This window comes from Zonotrichia leucophrys, chromosome 1 (assembly GCF_028769735.1).
Source record: "Zonotrichia leucophrys gambelii isolate GWCS_2022_RI chromosome 1, RI_Zleu_2.0, whole genome shotgun sequence".
Taxonomy (NCBI): Eukaryota; Metazoa; Chordata; class Aves; order Passeriformes; family Passerellidae; genus Zonotrichia; species Zonotrichia leucophrys.
This window is the reverse complement of record NC_088169.1, coordinates 71,704,868-71,729,705: the sequence shown is the minus strand read 5'-3', so window position 1 is coordinate 71,729,705 and position 24,838 is coordinate 71,704,868. Positions and strand designations below refer to the sequence as shown.

The 24,838-nt window shown below is 37.8% G+C and overlaps 1 protein-coding gene across 7 annotated transcripts in view; it reads left to right on the top strand.

Moving 5' to 3' along the window:
- Window positions 1-2,857: 2,857 nt before the first annotated feature.
- SGCG (sarcoglycan gamma) overlaps window positions 2,858-24,838 on the top strand; it is a 107,211-nt gene continuing 85,230 nt past the window's right edge. For 2 of the 7 annotated variants that reach the window (XM_064717363.1, XM_064717346.1), the window contains exon 1: window positions 2,858-3,100. The gene's annotated coding sequence lies outside the window, so the exon portion shown is untranslated. Of the gene's footprint in view, window positions 3,101-3,568; window positions 3,660-24,838 lie in introns of those variants that run through there. The other 5 variants (XR_010440892.1, XM_064717330.1, XM_064717373.1 and 2 more) reach the window with 3 other exon arrangements.

Genomic DNA, 24,838 nt, shown 5'->3' with positions numbered 1-24,838 from the left:
AACTTATCAACATGTTTGCCAGTTTGTTACAAACCCAAATATCTTTACATTTATATCTCACTCACTGCTTATTCTGTACAAGCAATCTGCCTTCAAAAAGAAAATAGACAGTCACTCAAAATAAATGTTTTCTTCAGGGAGTTTATAGCTGGTATCCATAATACAATATTTCCTTTTCTATGGAACAGATTTTTATGCAGAAGTTATTAATACCATTTAATCTAGGTGATCAACATATCCAATTCTAATTCTGTCCCAGTGATTAAAGAATCACTGTTAGAATGTTACCCATACCAATAATTTTTAAACAATACTTTGGATTTACAAATCCATGTACATTATGGATTATGTTAGCAAGTATAGAATTTGTTAACAAGTACACACTTTTACAAAAATGACTGAATTTTCCACTGATTTTGATTAAACTTGCTAGTGTATCCAGGACAATAATTTGCAGTACATTATCTCAAATTGAGACACAACTTCTAGTTCAAGGAACTAGAAGAAATTTGTTACACACAATACAAGCTGGTAGCAAACAGCTACCAGTGGTCTTTCACAAAAGATTTCCTGATTAGCTACAGATTTTCATAATGACTACCCAAAAAAAAAAAAAAAAAAAGAAATGAATAAGCTCAGAAATAACATGAAAATGCTGATCTCACCTTGTTTCATATATACTAGATTTCTACCAGTCCTGAGCAGCAGCTCCACAGGTAACTTCCAGAGGACTTTCAACTCCTATGAAAAATCAGCTAAACATTTATTTTTAACCGTTGTTATTTTCTCCAATACTACAACAGTACCTGGAAGTCCAGACTGGCATACCATTTTTATGCAAGAGATGGCTGTCAAAGGATCATTTGCTAGATCTCTGTTAACAACTCCCATAAAAATTTCTACATACACACAACATGTACAATTAGTTTTAGACATTACTACAGTGGTTGGATTGATAAGCCACAAGAAGAATGAAGATTCTGCACAATAAAGGGCAGGAAGCAAAATGAATAGAGAAAACCAAAGGGAAAGATACAGATTACATAGTCCTACCCAAAGCAGGCTAGGATACTTTTTTTTTAAAAATCAAATCTATACCCTGACTAGCCTGTGCTTACAATATTCTGCTTATAATCATCATACAATGCAAGCCTTGTGCCAGACATAAATTTACTGCAGTTCACTACAGTTATCTCACAATAGCTGAGATTCAAGGTGTTAAAATAGACCAGAATAAAATTCTGGTTTTAAAAAACCCCAAAGAACTACTTCAGAGTGTTGTAGGCCAAAAAGGAAGGAGGTCAATGAAAGAAGGCATTATTCCAACAATAAATTACCCTCTGAATGAAGATATAAATTTGATATTTAACATTTTTTCCTCTCATTTCCAAAGTAAATACTTCAATAACACATTTCAGTGCACACCCAGTAATTTTTACTCCAGTTTCATGTATCCTAGTTTGTATCCCATCATATCTCAAGTAATTTTCAACACAAGAGGCAGTAGACATTCCAGACAATAAAAGCAATGAACCGGCATGCCCATACATTCTTCAGACTGGGCTGGCTAAAAGCTAAAGCTCAATTCAGCTCTCCAAGGACTAGGATGATATCAAGTCTGTAGGGAATACTGCTTTTACTGCTAGTTCCTGTATGGTCAGGGTCTGCTTTGCTACACTGGTTGTAAAGGTGAGTTTAGTTTAGGTGAGTTTAGTACGCTCCACTACCCATGTGGGATGGCACGATTTGCCAGAAAATGGTGAGATATACTGCACAATTCTCACAGAAGAAGTTTCTGGACAGGGTGATTTCTATCCCATATAGAAGCAGTACTACCACTCATTTCAAACAAGAACTTTGTGCCTTCTGCTCAGACGCACAAGATATTTCAGACTGGGAATTGTTCTTTTGATCTCAGAGTTCCTTCTTACCCTGCAATTCTTGCAGTACTTATTTCCTACTTTTCCAATGCTTCCACTTGAGAATATTTCCCCTAATTAAAATCCCTTCTAAGGTAAAATCACTTCCTCAGTGACCTCAGTGACTCATTTTTTAACCTCTAGGAAAAGGTCACTAACTTCTCTGTACCCATCATCTAAGTTTCACATGTATTTCCTGCCAAGCCAAGTAAAATTTTGGCTTCCTCTGAATCCTTATCTCCTTAGTTTCTTCGCCTTCCCAAAACCTGCCTTTGACGACTTACATTACACGTTTTCTCTTTAGTTGCCCGACAATCCTTTGCTACTGCTTTCTACTCTTCTATTGATATTCACTCCTCCCATCCTGCAAAATTTATCAGGAAAAGATGCATTTATCATTCGTGTTCCCAATCCGCACGCCACCCTTCTCTGCCTCGTTCAGTTTCCCTCCTTTCTTCCCCGATTCCTTTTTCTTCTCCTGAACTGTGCAGACCTTATTCTCACGATCCCCTCCGGCATTGGCCTCCCAGCTCTTTTTGCGCTCTCCACCACATCTGTCCTGCCACGGCTCCTACCACGCATCCCGAAGCCTCCCCAGCCCGTCCGTCCGTCCCACCCTGAGGCCGGCCCCGAACTCCATCGCCGAGAGCGGGTGAGGCGCGACGATGCCAGGCCCAGCCCGGCCCGACCCAGCCACCGGCCCTGGAGCCGGCCCGCTCCGATTAAGCGCAGAGCTTTGGGGTCCGGGCGCCCTCCAGAGGCACCACCGAACCCTGCCCTGCCCGCCAGAGCCGGGGACGCCCGGCAGGGACGCGGCGCAGTGAGGGCGAGGGGTGCCCGGATGCTTCCCGCAGCCGGGAAGCGCGGTCCGTCCGCGGCTGCTCTACGTCCGCTCGTTGGCAGCCGGGGCGGAGAGAGGGAGGGCACAGCTCGTCTCCCGCCCCTGCTCGCCTTCTCCTTCTCCTCCTCCTCCTCCTGGCGCCCGCCCTCTGTTCCTCCTTCCCTCCCTGCAGCGCCGGCGAGACCGCGAGAGCGGCGCCCGCCCCGCCAGGGCGAGGGAAGGAGGCGCAGCCCGCGGGCAGGAAGCTGGATGAGGACGTGTGCGAGGGCAAGGCAGCCCCTCGGGCATGAAGGGGACCGCGGGGACGCTGCCCTGCCCTGCAGCCGAGCGGGGACATCAGGTAAGCCCTGCCGGCCCGGCCCGAGCCGAGACACTTCCAGTGCTGGGAAAGGGCAAGCGTCCCCTGGAAAGTTGTTCTGCCGGCGCCGGCCGGGGGCGGAGGACAGGGAGGCGGGATAGGGTGGCACATCGGGGTGTCCAGCAGGACCCGCTGGGTGCTCCGGTACCCGGCGCGGTGCCCGAGGCTGTGCCGCCCCGCCGGGGCGAGGCGCGCAGCGCTGCGAGTGCGGCCCCGGCGGCTCGGCACCCGTGTCAGCGTCCGTGCCGCGCCCCGCGGAAAGTTTCCTGCGGAGTGAGGGCAGGGAGAAGCGGGAGAGCATCACCGCGGGACGGGAGCGAGGCGAGGGGGAAGCAGCTTGTCTGCTTGCCGCGGGCAGTGGGTGCCGCAGCTTTCCCCGGGTGGCAGGAGCCGTGCTGCCAGCAGTTCGCTCAACTTGTTCTTCACTCTGGTTTGTTGCAGAGGAGTAGGATCAAGTATTCCTGCAAGTGTAATGTCGACATCTTTGATGGCTGCATCTTACTCTTCTATGAAATTTACCTACTCGCTTGTGTCAGTTTAGGTATGTTTAGGAGAAACAAACTGCAAAGTCTTACCAGAAAGGGACGCACAGCAGTACGCCTGAGACTTCAGTAGGTTTGTTATGTTGTGTGACGTAAGAGTAAATGCAACTGCTGATCCTTTTGATTTACATTTCATTGGGGCTTTTTAACTGAACATTTGTGGATTAAGCAGAAACTTTGAGTAAAATGTGTGAATCATCATAACGCTGTTGGAGATCAAATCCCAATTTAAATGTTTTGCAATTATTTTCTTCCCCCTTTGCTCATAATTCAGATAAAGGACAGACTAAAGTAGTTTGCTTGGTTCCTCTGAAGTAGCTTAAGGAATCAAAAGTGAGCAGCGTTCCACACAGAGGTTGTAGGTACCTTTGCTACAAAGCTAAAAAAAACAACATTGAACCACTTTAAGGAAAAATAACTAATCAAAAAACCTGTACCTTGGGAAGCCTCCTTTCCTCCCAACCTGAACAAAGATGTGTGCATTGCAACCTGCACTGGGAGTGGAAGGATTCAAGCTATTTCAAATGAGGCAGTTTCCCCTTACAGAGAATTTTCTGCACTAACTCACTTGGTTAATCAGAGACAGTCTGCCTTAACTATCAGCTGCAGTTCCGTGTTTCACTTACACATTGTCAAATACTGAGGTAATTCCACAATATTTGTTGCAAAATCTAAAAGAAAAACTTTAGTGCAATGAACCTAACTTCATTAGATCAAAGTACAAGTAGCTTTTTGGTTTGGAGGTTTATTTTCTTGGTTTTGAGGGTTTTGTTGGTTGGTTGGTTTTTAATAGAACAAATTTGAAGCCAGATTTAGGGAGCATTCAAAAGTAGCCTAGATTTCACAGTGTACAGCTGTTGCTGCAGGTAATGCTTGAACACTGATACGGCACCATACTTAAGGTGATTTTCAGGTTAGGACTTTTCCTAATGGGCTCATGGATATATCTGTTAAGAAGGTCTATCACAGTTAATGACCCAACGCAGCTCTAAGACTTCTTTACATGTGCTCAGGCTTTTATTAATGGACTTTTATATAGCATTAAGCTAAGAGAGGGCTGACGAAATAGAAGAATAGACATGTGAAAACTTGAAATACTTCCCACTCTTCTGCATTTTGTTCACTGGTTGTTTTTTTTTATTTTTTCTTTTTCATTTGGCAGCTTCAGATACAACAACTCTGGGCTTTCATGCAAGCGGCAGGTTTTATTAAACCTATGATACAATTTTCTATTGTAGAATGTTCTGTAGTTCTTACTTCCTTGGAAAGATAAGATATGACTAGGGAATTATCATTTTTCTTGACAGCATGACAGTTAAAACTTGGTTTGCATTGGAGTGAGCATGTGTAGTGCATTAAAGGAGATGTCATTCTGAACTGTCTGACAAACTTTTCAACGTGTCTTTTTTTTATATGGAGGTGAATATATTGCTTGTAAAATCACTGCTAGGATGTAACTAAGCTGTAAGGATGAATTGATGTAGTGACGTTGGGTCAAACTTAGGATTTTTAGCATACTTTTAATATTTAGAAGCCTATGGATTTAGTGCTCAGTTCTGTAACCAAATATTTGAATTAATTCTATTCATATCAGCATCTTAGTTAAATTCACTCAGAAGTACTGGTAGTTAAGCTGTGCAGAGGTAGAATATGCGTAGAATATACTGAAGCAAAATGCTTTGTTTGCTAATAAGATATCTGTTCTGATAACATGTCCAAATTGTATGTAGGAATTGCTATCAAAACCTGAGCTCATGTTAGAAGTCAGAAGCTTAAATGTGGCTGGGTGTCCAACAAATGTTCTTTTACAGCGTGCAAAATCTTAAGCAGTGAAAATGGCCAGGTGAGGCAAAGGGGAGGCATAAAAAATGCCATTAAGATATGGAAGTGTAGAAAGCTAGGTAAAGAGGAAAAAAAAGAAGGAATTGAGGGTTTGCGGTTTTATTTGCTGTGATGGTTTTTTGTTTGTTTGGTAGGGGGCTTGTCTGTTTGGTTTTTTAGTACTAACATTTGCTCTAAAAACAAAGTTACCTCTTTTGAAGGTAATACACACCTCGAGGATTTTGGGTAAAGGTGTACATGAAGAAACAGGTGAGGTATTTGCTTTTACCTGAAAACTGTGGTTGCATATACAGCTTTTTTCATTATAGTTCTGTTTGCAGACCTTGTACTGCTATATATAAAGGCATCTCTTGAGCCATAATAGAAAATTTTTTTCTTGGTTGTTAAACCCATCTGGTATGCTTGGAGTAGATAATACCATTGTAAAACAAGTTAACTGTGTTTAGTGTTTTTGCAGAAGCAAGAAACTGATAAAAAGTGGAAAATACTGGCTAAAGAAAATTGTGTCTTAGTTACAAGTTGAATTCGCAGGTGCTGAGAAGTACATATGATAAACCTGTAAAAAGACAGGACTAGATTTAGGGAAAGGATTTTTTCTGGTCACTACAAATAAGTAATATTCCTGCAGAATGAGCTTTCACTTTGCATGCACATTCTGGGTGTTGGTTTCCTCTCAACTGAAAGACTCCTGATTATTTAATTTTGGCTTTCTTTGTCACCTTTTTTAGACCTCTGGTAGTTAATATTTTCTGTATTTTCTGCTGAATTCCTCTAATTTCTTCCTTTATTCAAAAGGTAGAGAATGTTCTGTGCGGAAATTACAGCTGTGGCCTTACCAACAAATAAACTGTAAAGATTAGCTTCAGTTCAAGGTAGCATGTTGTCTTTTCTGCAGGAATATGGTATTTCTGATCATTTTTACTCATGGTAACTCTAACCATCAAAATACCAGAGTAACTACACACTGTGGGTCCTCATCCGGTATTTTCCCACTTGGTTATTTTTAGTTAACTATTTACATTCTTTAATTGCATCTTAATTTTCTCCTAGATCATGTTTGCAGTTTAACATCATTATTCTGAGTTTTAGTCCATATACCAAGATTTCTAGTCCTGGCTTCTAGATCTCCTTGGCCTAATGTCGTGCTTAGATGTAAAAACTATACTTTGTTGCTTCTCTTATTAATAAAGTGATTAATATGTATCAGGAAAGATAGGGGAGCCTTCTCTTAATATGGTAATGTAAACTGTTTCTTAATTAACTAATATAATGGGTTTCAGTCCACAGGTATTATAACAGTGTGTAAATATGGGTATTATTGTCTTTTAGAAACTATTATGAAGTCCAAAGCAGGAGTAGTGTGTATTTGTTTAAGAAAGGTTTTGTTGCAAAACATCACAGCTTTAAAGGAAAGGAAGTGCCTTTTAATTTAGAAATTCTTTTTAATACAATTGTTTTACTGAGCGACCAAATACCTTATCCTGAATGTCAGCTCAGAATACTCCTGGGCAGTGTCCCTTGCAGTTGTATCATGTGTCCTATTTGTAATTAAAATGCCATACACAAACCTCATGAAAATTAACAAGGTAACATAAGTGCTAGTTTTACTTTTTAGTTTTTGACAATTATATGTAGTAAATAACTTTAGTTACCAAGAAATGGGCAATAATATGTCAAATTATTGAGCTGTTTCATTGACTACTATGCTTTAAATAATTTCTAAGGGTCATTCAAGTTTCACATTTGTACATATTTGTGAAAACATTAGAGAAAAACTAAAATAGTGTTATGAAAACTGATTTTCTTTTAGAGGCATATGGCATTGAAAACCTTAACAGTCTTTAATGAAATTGCCATAATATGAAATTTGTTGTTATATTTTCCTGTTTTCTACAAATATGTAGAGTCTTAGGTTTAACAGAGTGATTCTGAACATCTAATTATTTTTTTTCCACTTCACTGAATTGACTCACTGTGATGTTCCAAATTAATATATTTGTCAATATTGCTGTCAAGTCACATTACATGTATCACCCTCTGAAATTGAAGAATTACTTTTGGAAACTTCAATATATGTGAGTCATACAGAAGTACCTAAATAAATTCCTTGCTTGTGGTTGTGCATTAAGCATTCTATAATTCTGAGAATGTATTTACTATAAATAATTCTGAAAACTTCATAATATCCTGTCTGTATAAACCTGGAGAGATAACTTCTATTTGTTTTCTAAGAGTAGCACTCTGGAATCTGGATTTGGTATATTGAACACCCTTGCTGTTGTCAAAGATACTGTAAAAACATGTTTTTCTATGTTGCAGAAAAAGTAGATTGCTTTTTGAGTTTTGAGGGAAACTCAAGATTGAAGAAATTGCACAATGTATACTGAAAACCCTGTTCATTAATCTAAAAATGACATAATAACATATATATATTGATTCTAAGCCAGCAATTTATTTGATTTCTGAAATAAGGAATTTTTGTCTGTAACTATCTGTCAGTTTTCACCAATTATTTATTTGCTAATGAGGAATTGTAAACTAATGTACAACATTATTTGAGAAAAATATTGTATGTGAAAAATGGTTACGTGATACTGGTTCCCTGACTTGATTTTCTTGGATGTAGCACTTTCTCAGGCTGTGAAGATTTTTGCTCAGAAATTTGAAGACAGCAATATTTTTTACATATAGAGGTGCATATTCACATAAATAAAAAGGACTCAGATTTTTTCTGGTGCTGACTTCAAAACTTGGAAGCACTTAAACGACCAAGGAAGGAGAAAAAAAATGAAAAGGTCTGGCTGATTAAATAAATTTCACTGGAATCTCTCCATCCATTCTCAAAAACAAACTTCCCCAGATAATTTGAGAAAAAAAATTGTGACCTGTCTTAAAAAGACTGCAATAGCAGCCATTGTGGAAGTCCAGAGACATCCTGCCTCCTCCTTGTTATCGAAACCAACACTGGGTCCTGAAGCCTTCTGTTATTTAGGAAGAAGGTTCAGCTTTTAGTAAACGGTTTACTGTGTCCTGGCAATGGTCAGAGTTACTTTTATGTCTGAAGTGCAAGGTCAAATCACTTCTCTCAGGACTTTTAGTTGTTGCATGAGCTGTGTTCTTCATGGGTCTAGAAGGAAGTCAAGAGGTCTTCTCAGCGTCTTGTAAGGAATGTGATGAGCTACCAAGCCTTTAGGCAATGGGATCTTCTTCTTCTTCCCTTAGTTTACTCGCTGGCTAATACAAGATCCCCCAGAAGTAATAGAATTGTCTAATGGCTTGGGTTGGAAGGGACCTTAAAGATAATCCAGTTCCAAACCCCCTGCCATGTGCAGGAACATCTCTTACTATACCAGATTGTAAAAAGCCCCATCCAAGTGGGTGCTAGAACGTCCCAGAAAAAGTTAGGGATCATATAGGAATCTCTGTTATTAGTGGTAATTATACTCATAGTTAGGGATTGGGATCTGCGTAGAGAAATGTGCAGATTTATGCAGGAATCTGAGTTCCAGCAACTAATGTGGAAATGGCTGTGACTGTGCTGCCAATATAATTACAAGATGCAGCAAGCACAGTGCTGTGGGAAGATGTGTGCACTCTATCTACTTATTGTTACTGACATAGTTTTAGTGAGTGACACCAGGACAGAGTCTTCAGAGAGCCTTTTACTGTAGTCTAATTAAATCATCTTGTCAATTGTGGTGTTTTATTTCCAGAATGTTTAATGCTTTCTTCTTGTTCAATCTTGTAGAGAAAGTAACAGTATGGCCTGAATCACTTATTACACCTTTGAACTTAAGCCATGTTAAGTTCTGATAGTACTTGGTCTAAATACCACTTTAAAAAGGGAAAAAAAAATAATTGTGCTTTGGAGGATAAGTACACTCACTCAACATGGCTTTTTCAAGGGTGAAATTACCATGAATTTTTAGTCAAGTTTTGCAACAATGGACCCAAGGTATAACTAAGGACTTTCTCTGTTCCAAAGGATTATTTCAGGTTAAGCATTGCAGACAAGTTGCAATTCTTGATGCACCTCGACATAGCTTTGAAAGCTACAGCAATATTACAGTGTTGCACAGGTCTTTATCAATTCTATTGCAAGGGAATACATTAAGAAATTGCAAATGCAACTAAAAATACTGCATTTTAAGGAGTACAGTTGGTTTCATGTTACATTTGAGCATTGCATTTTTAGGATTCACTAGACCTGAAGAGACTGAAACTTTGAATTCTAGCTTCTCAGTGGAAAGGCAAAGTCAGCTTTACTTAGATCAGCAGAGAAAATGTGTGCCTCTCCTCCAACCAAATTAACAGGGCTTCAAGGAAACTATATGCATTTATGGGAAAAGGTATTTTTTATCTTCTTTAATAAAACCCTTTTGTTAGCATATGCTGTCTTCTTAACAGCACATTTGATTGATAGCTTGGAACAATATAGCAGTCTCATCAGGCCTGCCTTTTTAGGGGAACTCATTATGCTACTTCTGAAGTGTGTGCAGTAACCCATCAACATGGGTTATTGGGTTCTTAATACTGTATAATTAGGATATATGTATGATTCTGCTCCTTGTCCAGCTTGTTGCTTGCCTTCCTAATCCTATTTAGAGATTTGCCAAGAATAGGAATTGCTTGTATTTTTTTTAAGCACTAGGGTTTGAGTAATAAAGGAAGTAAGGAAGATTGTAAGGAAATTTTCACTGTCATTGCTTTCTTATTCCCATAAGTGAAGGTTAATCTTAAATCTGAGACAAATATCTGTGCTAAAAGGAAGCATCCCTCCCTTTTTAAGTATGGTGCTGGGTGTCTCTTATCTACTAGTTAAACTTAATGATTGCCAAACTCTTCTCAGTTTGGGTAGTGTTTTGTGGTAATCTCTCTGACATGTCTTAATACTTTTTCTTGGGATTTTTGCTGTTATACAATGTCTCATACACTACACATACTGAATTTCTTGGAATATTTAGAAATTATGTGTTAATTATGGGAATTTTTGTCAGGAGCTATATTCAGATATTTTTGGGGGTTTTTTGGTTTGTTTTATTTTTTGTTTATTTTTGTTTATTTGGTTGGTTTTTTGTTTTGATTTTTTTGTTTGTTTGTTTGTTTTGTGTTTAAATGGTAGGTTAACTTGAAGCCAGTTGAATCAGTAACCCAAATTAAGCATCCATTGTTTTTGTTTGCTCAGCTGAGTCCAAAAATATGCTAATAACAAATACATTCAGTCTTCCATTCCAACAAAAAATGCAAGTGCACCAAGGCATGCCAGTGAATTCTTGTCTCAGGTTGCTCGTACAGTTGGCACCCGTGTCTGCACATATGTCTTTGAGCATGGCAGACCTTTATCTGTGGTGAATGCAACACTGATTGAAGACAGTACACTGGCAGATAATAAATGTTGGACATTCATGCTGATTCATATAGTTTCTTTAGTCCTATCATCAAGCTGGTGAGCAAGTGCAAAAACTTTTGCCATTTTTCCTGCCGATGTTTGCTGCATCCGCTCTTGGCTGACAGGCTTACCTCAAGGTCCATGCCTATCCAGAAATCAGCCCCTCATGCAAATATCCAAGAGTTGAGGCCATCTGTAAAATCTGCTTCTCATCTACGTATCATTAGGGTTTATTGATTGTACTGTCATTTTCAGGTATAATCTCTGATCAGGGTCAGTCTCTTTCCCATGACTACTGCAACTGTCAGCCCACTGTGTAAATGATGAGCATGGACTCAAGGAGTCTTTTTGCAGACTGTGCAGAAAATCATAATTAGCAGCAGAAGTGACTAGACTAAAATAATTTTTATGGCTGCACGTAAAAAAATCCTGTTTTTATTTTAATTTCAGCTCCATAAGGTTTTGGAACATTTAGTTGAGCTATGGGAATACACTTTTGGTTGAGTTCACTGCACACTTACCTAACAGCAATGTCTACAATTCGCTTATTTTTCCAGGCAATTTTTTCCTTATTCATGTGGCAAAATATTCTTAAGAAGTTAGTATAGATTTACTAGTTAGCACAAGATTACTTCTTGGCACTTGAATTTGTCTTGGCAGGTTGAACTACTATGTGATTTTTTTCCATCTCTTACTGAGTTGTGGCAGCATTCTGCAAATACAATGCCTTCATGAAAGCAGTAAGTTTAAAACCATCCACAATCATACTTTTTCTACTTTATTGTGAATTGTGAAGAGAGAAGCAAATGCATACCTGACAATAAATAGCTTGACTGAAGTTGGTTGTAGCAACAAACTGTCTCTTCAGTCAGCTGCAACAGACATCACCTAGAAGTAGCCCAATGCTGATATAAATCTTCTGATAGTTGACTTTGGAAAAGTCTGGAAAATTAATTCCGTCTTTCTGTTCATCCTTTTGAATAGCTTATAATTACAGACATTATTCTAAAGGAGATGCTGGTATTTCTTTTCTTCTTGTTAATTTTAGATGTAAACTCATTTGGTATCAAGTACATGAATTACACTTTTTCACAATCTAGGTCTTTGATGGAAAAAAAGTCATGAGATAAAACTGTCATGCTCCAGGCTTTGTCACAAGAAACCAGTTGCTCCTGCAGGAACAGGGACAACTGGTGCTATCTTCAATTGTCATAAAAGACTCTTGAAGCAGAGTGATTTGAATGGGAAGGAAATATTATCTCTTTTTTTTTCCCCCTGTAAAAAAACCTTACACCAGATCATTATTCTTTAGGATCAGTTGACAGGAACAAATGAGAATCTTTAACTGAAACTATATGTTAATGATAGCATGAAAACCAATGAAAAGGTGTCTGAAAGGTACTCAAAGCAAGTTCATTTCTCTACTTATAATGGGTATTAAAATCATAACAATTTTCTGGTGACAGTTCTGGGAAATGGCATACTCTTACAGTATGTGAAGTAAGTCTCCTGCAAGATGGGAGGAGGTCTGTATATCACAGAACGGAATCATAAAATTGTTTGAGTTGGAAGAGATCTTAAAGATCACCCAGTTCCAACCCCCTGCCACAGGCAGGGACACCTTCCACTGCACTATACTTCTCCAAGTCCCATCCAGCCTGGCTTTGGACACCAGTACATGCCAAAAAGAGTTAGATCATGCAGTAGCCAGTTGGAGATGATCATATTGGTAAGTAGGGATTGCTGTCTGCCTAGGAACATGCAGATATATGCAGGAATCTGAGTTCCGGCATCTAAAGTGGAAATGGCTGTGACTGTGCTGCCAATGATTGTTAGATGCAGCAAGCACAGCACTGTGGAAAGATGTGTGCACCCTCTTTACTTATTGTTACTGAAAGTTTTAGTGGATGACACCAGGGCACTAATACACATGACTTTATTTGAAGAGAAATCTTCAAAGAGTTTATGAAATCACAAGAACTAATTAAACAACTAAGCATATGTATTTGCCAATATAGTTCAAACTTTCATCTGATATGTTCTCTGTTCTGATAATTTATATTTAAGAACTTCCTTGGGCTGAGAAATGCATGGATTGTTGTGAGAAGTTTAGTAAGAGGGTCTAAAACTAGATTTTAAATTGTTAGTAGAGCAGCTAAAAATGGAAAAGTTCAACTTTCCTTTTCCTGCACTATTTAGTATTTCATTAGAAATAATGTTTAAAAATCATCTATGAGGATCAAGTGTTTAATTGAGTTATTATGGTTCTGTATGAAAATTGCATGTACAATACTTATGAACATTACAAAGTTTTCAGATGCTTATCCAGCAGAAAATGTTGAAATGCTTTTGTGTCCAGGGAATAACAGGATTTCATTTCCTGTAGGTGGACACAAGTGAGTTTGTAGTTTACTGCTACAAACTTAACAAAATAATAACTTTTGTTTCACAGTAGTTGAGTCTTATAATATGCACTGTTTGGTTGAGAAATTAAATAGTTTTGGTGATACTTCTGGTTAATACTTAAGTGCTAAGTCTGATTTGTTATAAGCAAGACAGTTTTTCACTTACAATAATGACTTACAAAGTCATTACTTTCCAGTTTTGAGGTGGCTCTATTGAGTTTTGGTAAGCTGTGTTGAAATTTCAGCAATTGTTTCTACTCATTATAGAATTGTGTAAATGAACTAGCTTCTGTTCCAAACTCCTTCAGCTCTTAACGAAACTGGAAAATTTCTCTAAGCTTACAACAATTGGTACATTCCATCTATCCAATGAAATAGTGAACATCAGGCTATTTTTTGATGGGACACTCCTGTTGCTCTCTGTTCTATTCTTTACTGCTGCAGATTGTTTTTTGTTGTCTCCACCCTTTCTCAGTCACTTTTATTTTGTTTGCTTCTCTTGTCGTATTTCTTGATTTCTTTTTTGCATGTCGTCCCTATGTCTTTATGTCTCTTACCTCCTATAAAGCCATTTTATCACTTCTCTTTAGTATAGATGACTCTTCCTTTCTTCCTGAGCATAAACCAACTGAATTTTGAAAGTCCAGTGAAAAGCTGTCTGGCCTCATTGCACAGCAAAATTCCAGAGTGAGCTCTGGGAAATGGAAGGAAAAAGAAAAGAGAAAGTTTTGATTAACCTAGTGGAAGATTTGTCTATAAGCAGTTCCAGGAGATCATGACAGATTAGTTTAAAGTGAAATACAGGGGAAACATTATCAATATGAGTTTTCTTGAGCTTCAGCTTCCTGAGAAGTCACTAGTGTTGTTAGTGCACATCGTCTTTCTCATCACTTTTGTCAGAAGAAACTAGATTTGTTTTCACGAGTTTGATAGTTCTAGTTGTATGTGATCTCCATCATCATTTTTGAATGATTATCTGTCCTTCTAAGACATCTTTGGACTTTTGCCAGTACAGAAGTGTCTGAACAGACAAAGAGAACATTTTACTCACTTGTGCTTCGTCACAGCATTAAACAAATATAATTAAAGCTATGGTACTGGTGACTTACTGTTCTTGAATAGCTCAGTTTTGTCTCTGGAAGTAACAACACCATTTTGTGCCATTAGGAGTGCCTCAGGATATTTGCCTTACATTTTAAAAGCAAATTTAATACACATTTTATGTAGCTAGAGTAATGTGTAAGTGAGAAGTGGTACTCCACTTATTTGTCTAATTTTATAATAAAATCATAATGTTCTAACTTCTGTAAATAACAGACTAAATAGGGCCCAACTTTCCAAATGAATAAATCTCATCGCTTACTTAGTGACAGGCAACACATCCCATCCAGGTAACCTTTTGTTCAGTGGCAGAAGGTATAGCCTTACTTAGAGGTGTCAGACTATAATGCAATCACGTAAGAATCCAATTATCTTTTTTTTAACTATTCCTACTTTTTTTTTTATGACCAGCCATGCTGAAATTTTAATGAGAATTCTCAGGCTTACCTTAGCAGATAGATGGCAGAATGAACATTTTTATAACTCAAATAAAAGCCTTTCTGTTTTATCATGAGGCGCTCCTATTGTCTTGTTTCCATTTTGTAAGATAAGTAAACATTACCTCAGAAGAAACTTTAAGGAACACCCCAACTTTGTTATGTGTATACATAAAAATCTGTACACATACACTTTTTCAGTATTACATCTGCATATTTACTTCTCAGCTAGACTTGTTGTTACATTCTGATTATGTAATATTTCCTGGCTACAAAAATCACTTTTTCACATTTTCATTAATCCTGAGTTCATAGTAACATTGAGGTCATCGTGTTTTTGTAACACAATCATGGGAGCACCTTATCAAATTTCCTTGTTGCTAAAGCAGCTTGACCTTGCATTTAATTTACTAATCAAAAGCAATCCTAGCAGGCAGTTCAAACCAAAATACCATATCTTTGTTTTCCTTTGTAAGTAACAAACAAGGTCACAGTAACTGGACAAGAGGAGAGCATTTACCAAACTTCTTGGGCCTTAATTTCCCCCTTATATTGCTGAAAATAAAATCTTAAAAGTAATATTTAAAAATTATTTTTTCCCCAGGCTGGAAATATTAGGCTTACTCTATATTCACTGTAGACTTTCTGTGTGCTACTCCAGGTAGTTTGGAGTGTGCTGCTGCTCTCAAAAATAAGTCATTAGCCCTACTCCTGAGCTCTTCCTAAAGTTCTTTGTGGGCCAGTAGGAAAAGGCTGTCGATCATTCTGTCAAGGCTGTCCAGTGCCAGTCAGTATTTTTTTCTGAAGATTAATAAATTCTGCCTTGGCATGAGATTACATTTGCCACTGTGACAGGAAGTAGGCTGTTTGGTCCTTTGGATATCTGCTCACTGGAAATGTGCCACCATCAGAAGGGCTTCTCCAGTATAGTCCTCGTTCCTCGGTTTTTGTCCCAAGGATCCTGAAAAATAAAGTACCAGTAGTGGATTACCCTGCTATTGCTGATAAAGTTAGTTAATCCAATAGCCTGGTGCTGAAAGTTCTCTGTAAAAGAGGGTAGCTGAGAGAAGGATAAATCTGAAGTGAATTGTTGTCGTGTGCTGCTTTTACAAGAAATTGTAAAAGCCGATACATAACATATGTTGCATAGGCAGAAAGACATATTTTGTTTTGGGGTTCATTGAAAGTCAGTCTTACTATAAGTCCTATGAATTTGTAAGTATTGGATGTTTGGAACATTGCTATTCTTAAATGTATCCCACCTGTTTAAAGTATGAGTACAGGATACATACATAGGTAATAATGAAGATCATAAATATTAGCAGATGTCAAGCACAAGTTAAATGCTAAATCCGAAGAGGGGAATTTGTGATCTTTTTAAATACCTCACACGCCCAGGCTGTCATCCTGAAAAATTATAGGTCACAACCAAATGAATGTAAGTTTCTTCATACTGATGTATTTTGACAGATTGTGTTCAGGACTTTATGTAAAGAATTTACATTGTATATGTGGGCTGTGTTTCTTAAAGTTCTTGAAAGATTTAAAAAGAATTGCAATTTACCTGCTGCATGCTGAGTAAAAACAAGCTAAATATAATCCAATTCTTCTTAGATTATAAAAAAGGAAATACTGTTTGTAATACTGAGCTTTTTGTATACAAACTTATAAAATGCACAAGACCAAATATAGTCTCATAAAGAGGGCTTACCTTTTCATAACAACTAGCAAGGGTACTTCTTATTGGGAATATTTTGGGAGGCATTTGCATATACTAAATATGACCTACTATGCAATAAGTCTTTAAAATAATTTATGATTTGGTGTATAGTGCCCATACAGTTAATGTAAAATAGTGCAGTGGCTATAAATTTTACAAGTCCAAAATTCTATCTCTGGAGCAGAAACAAAGGAGTTGTTTTACACAGGAGAGTCCTGAATTTTATTTAATGTAACTTAGAAAAAGCTATAGATGACCTAGCCACATTTTTGATTATAGACTAAAAAAAGGGACAGGGAAGTGGGAAACCAAATTCAGAAAGTTACTAGCTATGGAAGCATACTACTTCACTTTACAAGAGAATGCCTTAACAGCCAGACTGTAGATTAATATTATATAGGTTCAGTATCAAGCCAGCCTGTTTCATGTTGGATCATTGTGAAGCAAAGAATAAAAGATTTAGATGTAAGAAAGAATAATAACAGGGAATGTTGTAGTATAATCAGAAAAAGACTTCAGAGAAAAATGTGTCCACTGACTACATCTGTACCTTGAGATGATTAGTGGGTACTTGCTCATGTCCATTCTCCCCAAGCCTGAGATTCTTCAGAAAGATAAGTTGCATCCCTGCTGCACGTAAGCAGGAGTGTAGAGGGTGTAAGCAGCTACTTCAGAAGGCTTGGGATTTTCACAGCATAGGGTTCCTTGTTCTTGAGCTGCTTTATCTCTTGAATGTGTTGTGCTATTTATACAAGCCATTGGTTTGTGGTAATTGCCTAGATGTGGTGTCGCTGTACCATTGGTGAAGCTGTGATCCCAGGTTATATAGGGTTATCCTGGTTTATGAAATACATCCTTATGAGGTAACGTGAAATGTTGTAATTTGGCATCTGTGATCCTATTATACTACGAAGTTTGAAAGAAACTGCTGTCTTGTGAAGGATGATTCTTTGTGTGTTTGCTATTATCAAGGGTTAGTCCTCACTATACAGAATGTTAGTTGAGAAAATTGAACTCAGTTGTCTTGAGCTGAGATCAGGATTAGGTCTCAAATTTTGCTGTCTAGAGCCTGGAATATCTGACATCTGCTCTTTTGTTTTCTGGGCACTTGTCCTTATTGAGTAGGAGAATGATACTTTTCTTTAAAGTGAGCCAATCCCCAGCTCATACCTGAGGAATGACTTCAGCCTAAGTAAAATCTGAGTCTTTTAATAGTCAGTTGTAGAAAATATAACTGCAAATCATCCATATTGAGAACAACCAGGTTTACAGGGGGTATGTTCAAGAGGAGTTCCCATTTATCTTGGAGTAGTCGATGGGGTCTGTTTATGTGACTTTGTCTACATAATGTTTATAACTAGCAATTGCCTCATATGGGTGTCTGCAGAGATTTGTAGATAACCAGGGAAGATTTGTGGATTCCTTGACTTGTTCTAACAGCTAAATGTACATTGTGTAGGTCAGATAACACATCATTATTCTAATAATGTGCATAGCATTCTTAAATTCTCCCAAGATGTCGTCTACATCAATCTCAGGGTATTGGTCTACATTGTGGTGGTGCCACTCAAGCCCTGCTCCCTACTGTGAGTGACAACTATTCTTTGATAATGGAAGCCAGTACAGAGACAACAGCTCAGTCTTGAGCTTTTGCAAGTAGAAATGAATCATGCCTTTGCTCCCCTTAACATAAAAAAGAAGAACTTGAGAGGTGTTTGAGGTGCTGGTATCTCCAGTGCTATATTTATGTTAAATTTTGGAAATACCTCAGCTCCATCTTACCCAAAAGTCTGTCTTTGACAGTAGCTCACAATAAATGCCTCGGAAAGAATATAAGGACAGGAAACATCATTTTTTAGTGATATTTCCCAAAATATTCTCCTACTTTCTTTGAGTATTTCAAGATTTATCAGAGCCTGCTGTCATGCCTTTGTATATGAGTTTTAGACAGATTTCTAGGAATGTATCTACCTTACCTTTTCAATCTGGCAAAGTTCTTAGCATGTGGGCTGTCTACAGGCATCATTGCATTTGATCTGTTTACACTTTGCCCTGAAATAATTCTGTACTGTAACATGTTTTCAGTAGTTTCGTATTCTAGGAAGTTCTTAGGAAAACTGGGAAGGAAGTCATGCCCAGTCCTTTTCTCCCTCCTTGCTCTGGACCTGGTGTTCAGTCAAAGAATCCTTCTTAGGCCCAGTAAATTTCCTACCATCCCCTGGAAGTCAAAGTGTGACTCAGTCTGAAGTCATTGGCCAAGTATCTTCCCATTAGATGGACTAGCCTGTGGACATTGAACACTGGCCAGCCATTGTCTGAAATGTGATTGGAGTCAGTTGAGGCAATAATATAAAACATTTTGGTATCTGGACTCTCTTTCCCAGGCTTGACATCTTGAAACTCCCATAGTGAAAGAAAAATGCTGCAGTCTTCCTTGTGGATATTTAGGCTGGAGTAATTCCATCTTAGATCACACATGTCAATAAGATAACCTGCATACCAGCTGGTGGTAAATGAAAGTCTATATTCCTGATACTGATGGCAGGAGCCGTATTTTGGTGGTTATGAGGAGAGGGCTTTTGTTTTCATTAGGGTTTTTTGTTGGTTTTTTTTCTGAAACTCTGCATGTGAAGGAGGAAATGAGACACAAAGAACTGATTTCTGTCTTCTGCCCAAGAGGTACTGGTCTAACAGCTGTCTGTGCTTTTTTAGTTGACTTTGAGTAAATCAAAAAGTTGTGTTGCTGTGGATCTAGAAGGTACCTAGAAGAAAGAAATGGAAAGAGTTCCTCTATATGCATGTATTCACTAGACTTTACCTCTCCTGAAGAATTTCTTCATATAGAAGATATGGGTTTAGAAGGAATTGAGAATACAATGAAAATCACTGCCCCTTCCCCCCGCCTTTTTTTATGGTGCCTAGATCACTATGGATTGGTTGCGAGAGCAGATTTCCGAATCCTTGCACTAGTTCATTAAGTAGGTAAATTAACCCTACCTGACTTAAGTAGAATGTTTCTTTACATTATAATTCTAATTACATGGCTTTTTAATTTATGGAATTTTGTTTGTGATGACAGGCTCTTCCTCTCTGTAAGATGCAAGCTGCTTTTTCTTAAGAACTTTTCTCTTTGTAATTTAGTGTGCATCTACCCATGTAAACCTGAACATTTAAGCTGTTAATGTGCTCTTATTTGATTTAAAAATATCTGACTAGTTTCTAACACTTTAAAAGTAATCTTTCTATCAAAAATTGACAGTTTTCAACCTTCATTTTAATACTGCTACCCCTTTGATAGTTGCACTTTAATTTTCAGGAAATTGAATCCTAACTAAAAGCTTCTTTCCATTCTGTCAGTCTTCAGCATTGTCGCTTGTAATTTTGGTTCTTTGATGCATCTGAAAGCTTTAGATGCAGTTTTTTGACATTGATTTTGTTGTTCTTGTATCCTGAGAAGTTAAAAAAATTAGATGAATTTTTAAGCTTCTGAAGTATGTGTCATGAAGGCAAAGCAGCTATGAAAAGAACCTGGTAAAGCAGATTACTTTGACTTGGGATGTGGGATATGTGGGATATTTTTGCTTTCAAATTTTAGATCAGCCTTTTGAATAATTCCATTATTAAATTTCATTCTGGCTGTATGACATCATGTGTCCCTGCACATGTAGAATAACATCAGTAAAAATTCTCTTATTGATTTCTCAAATTTCCTCAGGAAACTTTCAAGATATTCCCTAACCAGAAATTTAAGAAGCTAAGCAGCTGTGGCACAAGTAGTAGGGTTATGGAAGGATAAACAGATGGTTAGATCTTGGGAAACAGGGAGTAAAAGCGCATGCTGAATTTTTGTGGCAGAGAAACATTGTCTTTGTAGATATGCAACAGTTTGTGCTGAGACTTGTCCACCTAACACAGATCTTGCAAAATGCACATCGCATGTCTTCGCTATGATAGTACATATCAGAAGGGCTGTTGTTGGGGTTTGGAGCTGTGATGTTTGGAAAGAAGTTAGAAATAGGATCAATTGAAAAGCTCCAGAAGAACCTTCTGATTCTGAGTGATGAGACAGGAGAATGGCACATCCAGGTGATGGAAATGTAAGGTATGCTAGAATAGACTAGAACAGAATACTTCAGTCAGATGGGACCTTCCATTGGTCATTTATTCCAACTGGCAGGTTGTCCTTTGAAAAGACAGAAAATCCCTCAGTATGTTTCCTTGATGCTCTCCTTGCTGAAAGCATCAAAATACTGTTAGTCTGGGGAGAGCCGCCCCTTGGTGTTCTTCGTTGGGCTTAAGCTTCTGAAGCTAGCTCTGTATTACATGTTCAAGATATAAAAAAAGGATGTTCTTTCTTTACTTTTGCATGTGAAAGCCTTACAGAAAGTGACCCTTGCTCTTCATTCTTGAAGTGGGAAGTGGGTTCTGTTGTTTCAGTGTAGCAATTTGTCCTCACATGTGTGGTGATGTCTTTGGAACCGGCATGTGGTACCAGCCCATGGTGGGATCTAGATGATCTTTAAGGTCTTTCCAACCCAAACCAACCCGTTGTAGGGTTTTAATGGTACTTAGTGACCTCAGTACCTGTGTTCTTTAACATCTCACCACAGGCATTTTACTGTAAATCCACTTACCAAGCTCAGCACCATTTTCAAAGTCTACAGTTGTGTTTTCAATTCACCACTGTTTAATTGGAGGTTGGGTAGTGCCATACCATCAGCTGTTGTTACAAAACTTGTGTGAGCCCATCAAAGAAAGTGGGGTAGAAAAGGCAAGTTTTTCTGTGTATTCTCTGCATCTCAAGGAACTGATAGAAGTGGTACAAAAATGGCAGTGGGGATGTTCTGTTTTGTGCAATGTTAGTGGAGCAGGGATTAGAGCATTCCTCCCATGGACACTGCAAGGGGAAACTTCATTTTTTTATGATTAGGATAAATTTGCCCTTTGTTAAAATGCACTTGATAATTATCCAAGGAAGGGGCACTGTTACTGGTCAGGATAATTTCCCCCCTTGGTTTTGAAAGCTGCGTTCATGAGAAGGGGCTTCAAAATGCAAGTATAACCAAGAATATCAGGATAAAAAGGGGATTGGAGATATAACAGCCCTTTCAGTTGAGAAGCTTTGGGAGGTGTTGGATGGCATTAACAAAAGCATCAGAGGCTTTGTTTCTCTTCCTAGCTATGTGTGGTGTTTATGAATGCTGATAGGAGAATTCCCCTATGTAATGCTGAATTAGAGTTTCACAGACAGGAGCTTGATGAAAAGAGAGTTTATTTTTGTGGCTTGAATTAAGTCCTGTGGTAAAAAGCTGTACAGTCATCCACTTTAGTGACAGGTGCAGGGTAGATAGTGAATATTTTGGTTTTATGCTACAGCTTTTCCATTTTTTTTCCTAAATTAATTGAAGCAGCTGGAAAGTAAATATGATATGAGAAAATTTTATCTCAAATGGAGTTCAATAGCTATTCATAAAATCAAATTCTAACATGGAAAGTAAAGTATTTATAGACAGTGGAAGAAAATTTCTTATTTACAATTCGGGAAATTTCAATAAACTCACTTTTTAAAAAAAGCTTTTTTAGGAAGTTAAATACCTTTCCAAAGGGACTGTTTGTTTTCCTGTTGTTAAAAAATTAATGTTATATTGTAACTATGTATGGTCCTGCTGTTTCTTTAATTGTTCTTGTATTGGGACTTGGATTCTAGCCTCATGCTGAGTGGCTATTAAGTCAGTAAGAGAACTGGCAGGGAGATTGATGTGGTACATCAGGATGCCATTTTTTCCCCTGTAAGCTTGTCTGTAGATACCTTTTTCTGCTTTATAGGCTGGCTGCAGTTTCTTTGTCCACGCACATTCACAGTTTTCTCTCTTTGGGCCCTCTTTAAGTCTGTTGGTGTGAGATTCTATGATTGTCTTGCAGCCATAAAATCCTTTTCTGCTTTCACCTTGATTTCATATTGCTAATAGAAAAAATGGGAAATGCAGCAAATGTTCTATAGCTGCTGAATTCTCTGCATTGTTACAGTTTGAGTAATTTACAAAAAATTTTAGTTTGTGAAAATATTTCAAAGCATCTAATTTGTAAAACTTTCTTTTGGAGATTATTCTAGTGTACATTTTCAGTGCCTCCATTAACATCCCTCTTTATAAAATCAATAGCCTCCTTTTAACAATTTATTTTATTGGGTGAGATTTTCACATACTTTATTCATAAAAAGGCTATTGTTCCTGATCATTAGCCCAGATTAACATAAATGCACCAGGCAGACATTTGTTAAGTTCATTCTTAAAATTATACTTTACATTTTCATTACTATTCTTGATAAGAAGTATCTCAACAGTTCTGTAGAAGTCAGTATTTTCTAATGACTGCAAGCATTGTTCCTTAAATTCTGACTTTCCTCTTAAGATTGAATCTTTGTTTCACAGTGCCTAAAAAGATGACAAAAGAAAGATGACAAAAGCATCCATCTTTAATAAAAGTTACAGATACCTCCAAAGGCACATCACTGGGTCTAGCTGAAGTGGACTCAACTCCCCAAAAAAGTTACACTATCCATACTCAGGAAAGTGTTAATTTGTGGAATTGTATGTTCTCTCACAAGGATGCTATTTATGGTTCCTTCCTAAAGCAGGTGAAACCAAGAACTGTAATGAATTGCATGGATTGGCTTAGAAATGAGGAGTGAGAGTTGTTAGTGCTTGACATTTTTACAGATGCTGCATTGCAATCTACAGGAAATTGGGAAGCATCCTTCAGAGATAGCCAGTTATCAGTAGTGCTCTTTCTGAACCAAGCACATTAAATATGTATCTCAAAGTTTAAAATTGTTGGTGTTTCTGAAAAAGTGACACAGAACCTCCTCTGCATTGCTAATTATAATTACTCTTTCAATAGGAAAAAAAAATAATAAAACCCCAAAACTCATTTATCCTTAGTTACCTTTTGGGAATGCAAAATAAGTATAAGGTCGCTTTAGTTCACAAGAGCTTGACACACTATTAGTTACCATGTGTCCATCTGTTTGTCTTGCTATTTTTTACCTCATCTTGCTAATCAGGGTCTTTGCCCTCCACTGGATCTGTTCCCTGAGCTTACACAGAACAAGTCGTTGATTTTATGTGGCATTTCCAGTAAAAATTTGAAAAAAAGTATTTTAAGGTAGTTATATTTTTCACAGAGGAGTATAAGTAAGCATGTAAATTTTACTGTTTATTAAGCACAGAAGTTGGACTATGAATCTCTTTTCTTGTCATATTTAACTCCGCAGTTTCTGAATGTGCCATTTAAAATTTTATATAGCCCAAAATATTTTCTGTTATTTATGTTGGGTTTTTTTTAATTATAAATGAGTGTATAGCACTCATATAAATATGAATTAGATTGATATATTTTCTCCATTTTTTAATCATACCACCATTAACAAATGCAAATTATCTGATTATCTGTACTGCTATAAGAAAAAGATTTTAAGTGGAGCTATTTGACAGTGTATAGACCATGTACAAATCATTGTTTCAAATGTTGATTGCCTGAAAAGAAAGCAAGCTACCTAAGGTATAGATTTACCATAAGAATATGCTGCATGTAGAAATAATGGTATAAAATAAAGCCCAATCTATTCTTTTGCAGTGAAAGACAAGTGAAGACTTCGCTTGCAGTGAAGACAAGATCCTTGCAATATATGAGGATATAAAATGCTACTTGAGCAAAGAGATGCAATTTAATGTAGAAGAAACTCTTTGTCTTTTGACCTCCTTCTGTAGAGGTTACATTGTATGATTCAAAGAGTATACTAATTTCCTTTGTCTGCTGCTGGAGAATGTTCGGCGTGTGCAGTGTTTTTGCTCACAGAGGTAGTCTTTCACGTCTTAAAGGCTGTTCTCCTTAACCTGTAACTTGCACATTAAGCATCAAGAGGTGGTATCTTTCTGTTGCAGATCTCTTGCTAAACCAGCACCCTCAAAGTGCTCCTTCTTTGTTCAGGTTCTGTCTTATGTGGGATTTCCTCCATTAGTTTCTCTCAGAGTAAGGTCAAACTTTCTTATAGTACTTTACTAACTGCTCATCCTGATCTCTCAATGCATGGCCTTTACATGAAGCATTGTTACAATCTGCTCCAAGGATTAAACAACTTCCCTAGCAACAGTGCAAACACATTTTCATTCAACTCCTTCCAGTTCCTGAATGTGTAACCTGAATGTGAGTCATTGTCTTCACTTTTTCTCAGTCACTTGGGTATCCATATCACTGCAGGAAGATTATTCCTGTGTGCTGTTGG